Source organism: Papilio xuthus, unplaced genomic scaffold (assembly GCF_000836235.2).
Source record: "Papilio xuthus unplaced genomic scaffold, Pxut_1.1 DF827542.1, whole genome shotgun sequence".
Classification (NCBI taxonomy): Eukaryota; Metazoa; Arthropoda; class Insecta; order Lepidoptera; family Papilionidae; genus Papilio; species Papilio xuthus.
Genome location: NW_013531107.1, coordinates 5,480,020 through 5,490,912, shown reverse-complemented (window position 1 = coordinate 5,490,912; position 10,893 = coordinate 5,480,020).

Here is a 10,893-nt window from a genome sequence, read left to right as displayed (position 1 = left end):
TTTCTCTTGTTCGACTTCAATGGAATTTTACGACGTCCGAATTTGTAAAATATTTATTAACTTGACCAGTTTTTGTTTTAACTGAGAGTTAAACAATCAAAGCTCTCACCGGATCCACTCGCCGCTTTCAACGAACAGAATAAAACAAAAACATTTAATTATCAAGAAATGTTTACAAAGCCCTAAATTAAGTTGGAACAATTGTAGCGAAACACTGAACTTTGTTTACGGGATTTGTTAATGTTTTAGTTCTTTAGTTTTGAATTGTTACATTTTTTATTATTTATTTTTATTATAAAGACAGTGTTAAATATATTTATGTCTTGATAGTAATTTAACGGATTGATTGTGTGAAAGAGGATGTGCTTATGAAAGGGGCAGATTCAGATATGTCAGATGATAGAGATGTATGGAGTACACACTGTGCCGACCATCCGTAAAGATAAGGCCAGGATGATGATGATGATGAGTTATCATACGGATTAGATTTTCTTGTATGTGTATGCCGTCAGATAATAAAGTTTATATTTAAAAAAAGATGATATGGCTGTCTCTATGGTTTTTAATAAGTTTTGCGACTTTGTAGACTATCTTGAAACTTACGACAGTTCATTTTATTCTAGTGTAATAAAAAAGTTCATCAATAAGTTACATTTTAATGAAAAACCTTAAATTAAATTACCAAAGCCATTTCTAAGATTTAATACCACCACATTCTACACAATTTATTCACTAGTTGTCACCTGCAACTTTGCCCCAACCGAATTAAAAATACATAATTAGTTGTCTATGTGTTCTTACAGACTGTGTTTTATATGTATGCCAAATTTCATCGAGATCCGTTCAGCCGTTCTGGAGATACCTTTAAACATGCATCAATCCATCTAAACATTCGCATTTATTATATTAGTAAGATTATTAACATTTCATCCAGTATGACCAAATATTTAACGTCTACTCTGACGTAATCTAACCATTCATCATCATCATCATCATCATTAGCCCACTATACGTCTCCACCGAAGGGCTCGGAGCCTAGCCTAAGTTAAGGGTGATTAGGCCATAGTCAACCACGCTGGCCAAGTGCGGGTTGGTTGACTTCACACATATCTTTGAATTTCTTCTCAGATATGTGCAGGTTGCATCACGATATTTTCCTTCACCGTAAGAACGTCGGATAAATATACATATGTAAATCGGAAATCGAAAAACACATTGGTCCATGGCGGGATTCGAACCCAAGACCTGCAGATTACAAGTCAAGTGCTTGATCCCTGAGCCACCGACGCTCAACCATTAAATAGTTCTAACCGTAAAATTTAACCATCATTACATTGAAACGTATTGTCTTTATCTTATCAACGAGAATGAGAGTTCCAATATTATACGATTCCTTCGACACATAGTAACAAGGAGTCACACAGTCAAGCCTTCATTAAAGCAAGTTTCAAATACTGAAGGCTGCATTATTAAGGCAAAGCGCTTTAGTGCGTGCCGTTAGAGACCGCTATTAGAGGCCGCAAGACAAAAGCAGCTCCATATTGCCAGCGTTTACTGTGCAGCGTTTAATTAAGTGCATTGTACGAAGTCTCCAAAGGCTTAGGCTGTATGAATATTATATCGTTCACTTCCTGAATAAAGCTTTGAGTGCTTATAATTGTATCTTAGTTTATAATGTTGATGTTATTGTTGAGGTATTTTCGTAATTCAAAATGAGTGCATTCAGTAGAACTGTTATTTATACTTGAAAGCCATATACTCATCTTACTAATATTATAAATGCTAATGTTTGGATGGATGAATGTTAGTTTGAAATTATCTTCAGAACTGCTGCATACATCTCTCTGAAATTCGGCACAGATTATAACATATTTTAGAATAATACATAGGCTACTAAGTTTTTTTTAATTTCGCGCGGTCGGAGTCGCGGACGATAGCTAGTCTTGTCGTAATTTTATTAAAAGTAGAAGTTTATCGCAAAAGTATGTCAACCAATATACATCGAGGCAAGTAAAATTTATCTACAAATTAACAAATTGCAGTAATTTTGGCTTTATGTGGTAGAGGGAGCTGTTGGTCGACAGCCGAGAACGAGCGTCGGGTTTTGATGAGGGCACGGACTTAGGGTAATTATCACATGTTAAATACTTCCTAATCTCTTTGGATAATATTTTAAAATTGTTGGAAATGAGAGAACATTAATATTAACAAGATAAAATTGATCAACATCTAACAAAGATTGATGAACTGTTGCAGTAGTGTGCAAAACAAAAGTGGACTAAAAGCGCCAATAATCTATTAGTTAAGGGTACGGATTCCCGATCACGAGGTTGGGGCTTCGAATCCCGCCATTCGACTATTGTCGTAAACCATATCCTAGCACAAGCTTAGAGTTTAGTTGGAATGGTATAAGAAATATTAGTGAATTAAAAAAAATGCTAATATTTTGTATACAAAAAATGCGATTAGTTATTGTTATTATCAAACTTTAGTAATATAAGACAAAGGTACTATTTATAATTAAAAGCCATAACTTGTTACCTATCATATCGCTAATACTAAACAAATAAACGATGAGTATCAACTATTTTGTATACAAATATGAATATTAAAAAGAAAGTCTGCCTTTAGAGGTCCAGCCTCCGGACACGGGCGATAACATTGGCACCGCGCCAGTAACAACCGACTACAATAATATACGGATTTTTACACAGCCACTGTTGTTACAGACTGTACTTTCAAGTTAAATAATAATAATTAAACAATAATTAAGATAAGATTAGTTTACCTTACAATATGAAAGGTTTCCATAACAACTGAATTTTGTATGGGGCCCTTATTCTAACTGTTTAGCGAGAGCTTCTTAAGATATTCGAAGCTCTTCGCTATTAGTCCATTTTTAAACAAATATTAACATGAACTTCTTCTTCTTCTTCTTCTTCTTCTTGAGGTGCCTCTACGACTAGCGAAGGTTGGCGATCAGTTCTCTATATGACATGAACTTACTATACGTTAAAACGTCCGCACAAACTCTAAAACGAACACAAAAATCTTTAAATGTAAAATTAATAAAGGTTTTCCATGAAATAAAATAACAAAAATATATATCACTAATAAATATATTTTCAATAAAGTATCAATTTTCAATGTAAAGTGAAACGTGTTTCAACATGTAAGACCTGTTTTCCACTGGCGCGACTAGCTCCTGTTGTAACCGCATCAGTGTTTATGGAAGCAGTACAGCATACGTTGTTTATAGAAATAGTAGTCATGTGCAACCTGAATCGTACAAGTAGTCATGCTAGGGAAAAAGGGGTTTAACGCCACTGGGGAAATCATAGCAAAGTTTCGAAGGCTGGACGTTTAAGGAACAATATCAGTAAACTGAACGTTTATTGCCCTCTAACACAATTCACCGTTACCTTTCCACTTTTATGGATACGTTTCTACTAAACGTGGTATTTGAAATAGAGACATATTATTTTTTTATAATATTATCTTTATTTATTTGACTTTCGCTTATTATTAGCGGCCTGTTTTTTTCTAAGAATTATTAATCAGCTTTTTCCAATTCGTGTAAGCAAACTTTGATAAAAATATAAATTGAGTTTGATAATTTGATTTAAAACTTTTGAAAAATGTAATGACTACTAGGTAAAGCAAAATCGATCAATTTAGAAGTATTATAGAAATTGTTCTAGAAAATGTCTTCAATAATAACGTAAAACAAATAAATTATAGTCGTTAGCATCGTATTGTAGTGTAGCAGGCTAACGTGAGATATAACGTTGGGCCATGAGTTATGCGCCAGACTCTGCCAAAACTTATGGCACTGTCCGCGCAAACTGAGCCAAATGCGCCTCGCAACATTCGCATATGCCAAGATTTGCCAAATATAAAGCTTATATGTGTATAACATTGCTTTCTTTCATATAACTACATATAAAATCTATTCATTTAATGTGTAAGGGAACATTAAATTAAAATTAAAAACTTAATTTAATTAAAATTGACATTTAATTTAAATTAGAACACAAGTTAAGTCTGTTCATTAAAATCATTATTGCATATACGTTGACTTCACATCTACTAAGGAATCAGTTAAGTGTATGGAAACTTAGAATTAGTTAAGAGTTTAAGTTCTAATATTCAAGTATCATAAGTATAATAAAACATAAAACCTTTTTATTATTATCTTGAACCAATAATCAATTGTGAATAATATAGGTCGAATGACTATCACGGCTCAGTCATATGTTTAGGTTATAAAACATGAAAAAATGGCATATAAAAACGACCTTCCTTCTAAATCTTGCAATGAACTTCAAATAAGTGTGTGTGTTTTAAATCCAACACTACGTTAAATCGGAAGTGGAAGCGAAAATCAAGAGCATCCGCTGAGGCGATATAAATTAACACGGTCCCTAATCAAAAGGCTATTGTTTGCGGGCGCAGCGTGTTGTCGCATATATATTACGTCCAGTGCCGCATTATGACAGATTTGCATTTAAACAATACGTGCAGTGTATATTCAGTAAATTAATATTTGCATAAACAATCTGAAGCTCGACCTTAACTGTGTGAATCCGTAATTATGTTAATACTAACAGTGGTAGAGCCCGCTTTAACATCTTCGCACGAATTGGCCCGGCTCGCCCGGTGAAATACCACGACCACACAGAAGACAGGCGTGAAGTGGAAGCAATTCCGCGTGCAGTCTGATGAGTGTGCGTCCCGGAGGCCTAATTTAGTCCTCTTTCCCTTCCCACCCTTATTGTTATAAGGAAAGGATTCCCATCCTTTGAATGGGAAGTGGAAGTGGACTTTCCGGCTGAGAGGATGCATGGAAGGGGAAAATGTTTTCTTTCTGTGCATCCTCTCCTCCGTCGATTAAAGGTAGGCAACGCATATGTAATTGCGTATGTCTATGGGCAACGGTCACTTCGCTATTTCAGCGATTTCAGGTGGCCGCTCGCTCGTTTGCCACTTTCTGATATAAAAAAAAATCCCCACAAAATAGTGATATTTTGTTTAGAATTACATGTAACAATGTTAAAATTATTAGGTGATTTCATTGAGTTACAATTTAAACGGGCAAAGTAGCATTTAAATCGCAAAAAGACTGACATATATTGCCATGTATTTATTGATTAATACTATAATCAACTTATTTTTAATAATTTATAAAATCTACAAGATTTATTTGCTGCGACACTTTTGTTTTCACTGCAAAAGTTGTTGTGAATTCCATACATTGCGGAGTTTTAAACTTTATATGGTAATAAATTATGATAAATTAGCTTGAGGTTTACCCTCTGTTGGTCGACGTGAGTTTTACTAAAAACAGGTTTTATAATTTATGACGCAAATGTATGTAACAGTAAAGGTCTGCCTAGCTTAGCACAGATTGTTCTTAATGATAAACTAAAGTTATCACAAGTTCCTAATCTTATTTCTTACTAATATTATAAACGCGAATCTTTGGCACATGTAGCGATGGATGTTTGTTAGAAGTTATCTCCAGTATAGTTGTATGGATCTCCATTAAATTTGGAATACGTATAAAACATAGTCTAGAAGAACATATAGGCTACTTATTAAGTTATTTTGTTAATTCCGCGTCCCATGAGTCGTGGGGGTTAGCTTTTTATTTATAAAAGTAATTTATTAAAACTAATGTATTTTATTTCCGTTCGAAGTTTAAAAGTTTTCCAAGCTAATTCTCATTCATTTTACTTAAAGTTTTCATTTTTAGAGCCTTCACAACTTTTACTAACTACTTGTTAAATCGTTACCACTTCTTTTATGCTAACATCCAATATTTTAAAGCGAACATTCGTTTAACTGGAGCCATTTTAAAACCGCTGAAAACTAGCAAAGTAAAATTTTCACAATAAAGGAAGTTTCAAGGAAGTTAACTAAGATTTTTCAACTTTGAGATGCGCAAAGTTTCAGGAAGTTTTCTGTTGTAGAACAAACGACTTAGATTCAACAAATTTTTCATACACTTGATATAATAGTGATGTTAAAAGTTTAATATTTAGAAAGTAATATAATGGTAAATTAAAAATTAAGTAATTTTTTTCTTATTGTGATTAGGTACTTACAGCGTGGTAACTAATTTTAGTCAGTTGTTTCTCGAAAAAGATACAATTTGTAGCTATAAATTTCAAAGTAAAATTATAAAATCTCTTTTTAATTTATTGAAATTAAAGTTTTTTTTCATCAAATAGTCATTCAAATTTTAAAATAACGTAAAACTTTAATGGTTTTGTTTGCTATTCCCGTTAATTGTGCAACCTTGGCACCATTTACACCGTGCCGTAAGGGACACTCCGCTGGCCGCGCGCCGCACATAACTCACGGCCTCGTGTCACACCGCACATTTAATTTATGGTTACGCTTGATAATGCACGTTCTTCGTTATAAGGCGAACTTAAATCCCATTGCATTTGAATGATTATGTAGCAATTACAATTGTTTGCTTTCCTGTTATTTTGTAAAATTAGTTCTAGCTTAGACTACGTCCGCGCGGATCTTTGTACCAAAAATCATCCATATGAATTTTGCTATTTTGGAGTTTATTTATTTATTAGAAAGATAAACTATCACTGAGCAATATAGTTGGCTATATTTATTATCTGTTTTTAACTCGTTGTACATGAAAAGCCTTATGAACATTTTAATACAAAGATTAAACTGATATTACGACGAACAGCAATCATTATGTAAACATGTAAGTTCAGTTTGTTTTATATTATGTGAATTCAATTTAATCTGATGTATGTAAACTTTATTTATTCGTGTACGTGTGATCGCATACAGTATGGATATTCCCGTAGGAAGCACCGAGAGACCCAAGGATGGATACGTGCTGTTGCATAAATTATACTCATAATTTGTAGCTTAACAAGTATACCAAAGTTAAACAATTATTTTAATTAATATAAAGTTCAAAACAATTTAAGATGCGATTTTATACGGCTGTAGATGACTGCTTTAGTGTGCAATGTTTACCTTGACGGTGGAGTAGAAGCTCAGTACCAGAATATTTGCTTCATTAAACCCAGCTTCCTTTCCTATCCTTTCTTTATAATAAAAGGTTGTGGAACGACCTGTCCTCGGCGGTATTTCCAAACCAATACGACTTAGGGACCTTCAAGATGCGAGCATACCATTTCCTTAAAGGCCGGCAACGCATCTGCAGTTCCTCTGGGGTTGCAGATGTCCATGGGTGTCGTTGATCACCTCGGTGTTCCCGCCGCTCGTTTGCCCCCTTCTGTTATAAAAAAAGGTGAAAATGACTAAAGTTAGGCCTCTAGCACATACACTCATAAGACGAAATTGTGTATGACTACTTCATGGTGCTTGTCTTCTGTGTAGTCGTTGTATTGGAAAGGTCAAGCTGGACTATTTGGGCAACATATGTTACTGTTACCGGATTGATACTATATATCACAGTTAAATTAGTACTACTTTCAAAGGCTTTCTGAACACTATTGGTCTTCAAACGTGTTCTTTAAGATATTATGATAGTCATCTCCAACCATCAAAACATGTCAAAAACTTTAAAATACTCCAAGAGCACCTACGTTTAGTGCACATTGCACTTAGGTGAGGTGATTTTGAACGAGGGCCGGGTCTGGCAATACGCCAGGCCCCTCGGGCAACTTATATTACTTTCAATCACTTTGTGGACCCAAACAACACTTATTAAAATACATCCAGTAAAATAGAGCACTCTTTTTCATCCACATTTTTTTAAAAGAGTGCACTAAATTTTGAAGATAAAGCTACATGAATTGATATTTTATGCTGTGGGGAAATTGAATCTTACTAATGTTTGTTTGAAGGTATCTCCGGAATGGATACATAGATCTCGCTGAAATTTGACATAGATGTAGAACATAGTCTGGATGAACACATCGGCTAATTATTAAGTTTGTTTTTAATTCCGGACGGAGTCGCGGGCGACAGCTAGTATTTTATGAAATTAATCAGTTTTATTTGAGTTAATAAACGCTTTATTAAAATAATTTATACATTTATAAATTGATTTATTCATCTGAGTATATAAAGGTATAAAATCGGCTTATTAGATTTAGTCAGCGAAGTGAATAAATTTATACTCAAAGTAAGTTTATAAGACATTTTCCGTTCTGTAACAAGTCAATTGTAATAATTTGCTTGTCTTGTTTTATATTCTTTGATCACAGTTTCATTGTTATATTAGTCTTTGGTTTCATCATTATCTATTGTTGAATTTTAATATTAAAGTGCTGTAATACAGTGAATTAGAGCTAATGTTTAATAAATTCCAGCTTTGATAACTTCACGCGTTTTTGAGAAAAAGGGTCTTGACAGACGGATGGACGGACAATAAAGTGATCCTGTAAGGGTTCCGTGTTTTTCCTATTAGGTACGGAACCCTAAAAATTGAATCAAATTTTGTTAAAAATTCTATCATTTAATTTTTTGTCAAGATTTTATTTAAATTAAAAAAATAAACTAAATTATAAAATTAATTTTCGTGCTATCATCAATCTTTGATTAGTCTTTGAAAATTTCGTTTAGCTTCACAGTTTAATAACCAAACACACACACACAAGTTAATAACCATTCAATCTTTGAATCCAACAAAATCAAAATTAGTATTTAACATAAAGCAAGTTATTAGAAGCAATTTATTGAAATGGTAGCGTTTGTGTTTGGCTTCTCTATATCTCGTCACAGCTCGGATCTCGTTACGGTTTCGACTTGTTTAATCTCATGTAATCCTATTTGCGACTCGCTGCCGGCGTCCCAGCGTTATCCCAACTTATGAAGATTATTATCCTCGTCTCCAACACTGCGCAACAATTTCCGATGCTTAACTACCAATTCGACGGTTAGCTCGTTGAATGTTAGCACATGTTTAAATATTCACGAATATACATTACTAAGTTCTTAATCCAATAAGATTACTTTATATCTTTTAGGTGTTTGGCAACGGTTTAATTTGACCTTGTAAGTTTTTCTTCTTCTTGAGGTGCCTTTACGTCTAGCGAAGGACGGCGGTCAGTTCTTCATATTTTTGTTTAGTTTTCGCATGTTTCTATGTTGTATTATAAAACTCAGTTTAATATCTTTTTAAATATTGTTTAAGAAGTTATTTGTGTTCATGTCTTTAAATATTATTCAAACTTTTATCGATTTTTCCGACATTTGAGACAGATGTGTGTAGTTTCTGCATTTCTTTCTTTTTTTAATTTTTATTAAGTAAAGCTATCATGTTCAAAGTTTTTATATTGAATACAAAGTGGTGTTGGATTGCCAAACTTTTGGAGTGGGCTGCGCAGGCTGGGGATAGAAGCTGTCGTGCCGACGAGCACTTGATCATGTCTCAAGCGCCCTCGCGTCTTTGTTCGCATTTTGTCTGCTTCCATTGCCACTCTACAAGTCCCCTTATTTGATGATAGTTGCTTTTTTGGCATTGTTAAATCATGTTGATTTGCAAGATTTGTTATATCTATCTATTATATTGTTGGATAAGATGCACAAAAAATTTTTTTCAATAGCTTTAGTCAGTAAATGATAGTCATAATATTTAGAAGCAAATCTTCGATCTTGTCACGAAATAATGCAATGATAATTTAAAAAAGGATTATGCTAATCAATTGATTGTGAATATCAATGTCTGTATTTGTCGTGATCAAAGTAGAACTGTAATTGAATCATTTGACTCAAAACAACATGGACAGTTTAATGAGGACGATTTTTTTCATTATTTTATTCCGTGTACTGGTGACATATTTTGATTATAATAGAATAATTTGGTACATCTTAAATATCCTTTATATGTTGTAATCTAATTATTACTCCCATTTTATAAGCAAATATTATATACCAACTTGTAAATTGTTAGAATATTCCATTCGCGTTAATAAATTCTACTTTTACCTTTTTTTGCGAACCGTACCGCTATTGGTATGATGCTTTAAGGCTTTCGCTTGAAAAATATGATTTGTAGCTTAGTGTCTCTGAAAGAGGACGGCTTAAAATGAAGATATTAGATTTTTCTTTATTACTTTCGTTATTACCAATCTGTCTAGGCTTAAATGATGTTATGGTTGAATTATCTATTGAATATTTGTCACAGAGACATGTTAAATTTTTATGTTTCCTTACGTGTGATAAATATTTTGGTAATTTTTTTATTTTTGTTATTTTATTATAAATAAATAGCAAAATAAAAGTTTTTTTAAAGTAATGAAATTGAATGTGGAAAGGGAGATGAAGACAAAATAAAGTATGTATGGATTGTGTGAAAGAGGATATGCGTAAGAAGGTGGTAGATGCAGATATGACTGCTGATAGAGATGTATGGAGTAAATACTATACCGACCTTCCGCAGAGATAAGGTTGATAATGAAATTGTATTTATAAAAACAAATTACTATTATAGCCCGACGGCAATTTGCAAAAGTCGCCAACGATCATTCAATTGCAGTTGGAATAGAGGACATCGGCAGTTACATATTGAATTATGGGAAGATAAAACGATGTATTGAACAGAAATATTCAAATATTGGTATTGTTATTGACGCTTATTGTAATAATACGACGAATATCCTGACTTATGTGAGTAGATTAAATGTATGCTAGCTCTTAAACTAAATAACAGTAGGTTAGAGGTTTGATTTCTTTAGTTGTTGCTCGAATTTTGTTGAGTCAATTACTTACAGGACGTGCGTGCTTATATCTTTCTTCTTTCTTCATATTTAGCCTTAAATTTAAAAAATATAGTTCCAAATAATTTTGAAACTAAGTCAAGTAGTTTGTTAGTTTTAGTCAATAAAGTTGTTATTCTCTGATTTATATGTTCGTAGCATGTTTGGAATAAAACTTTCTTTG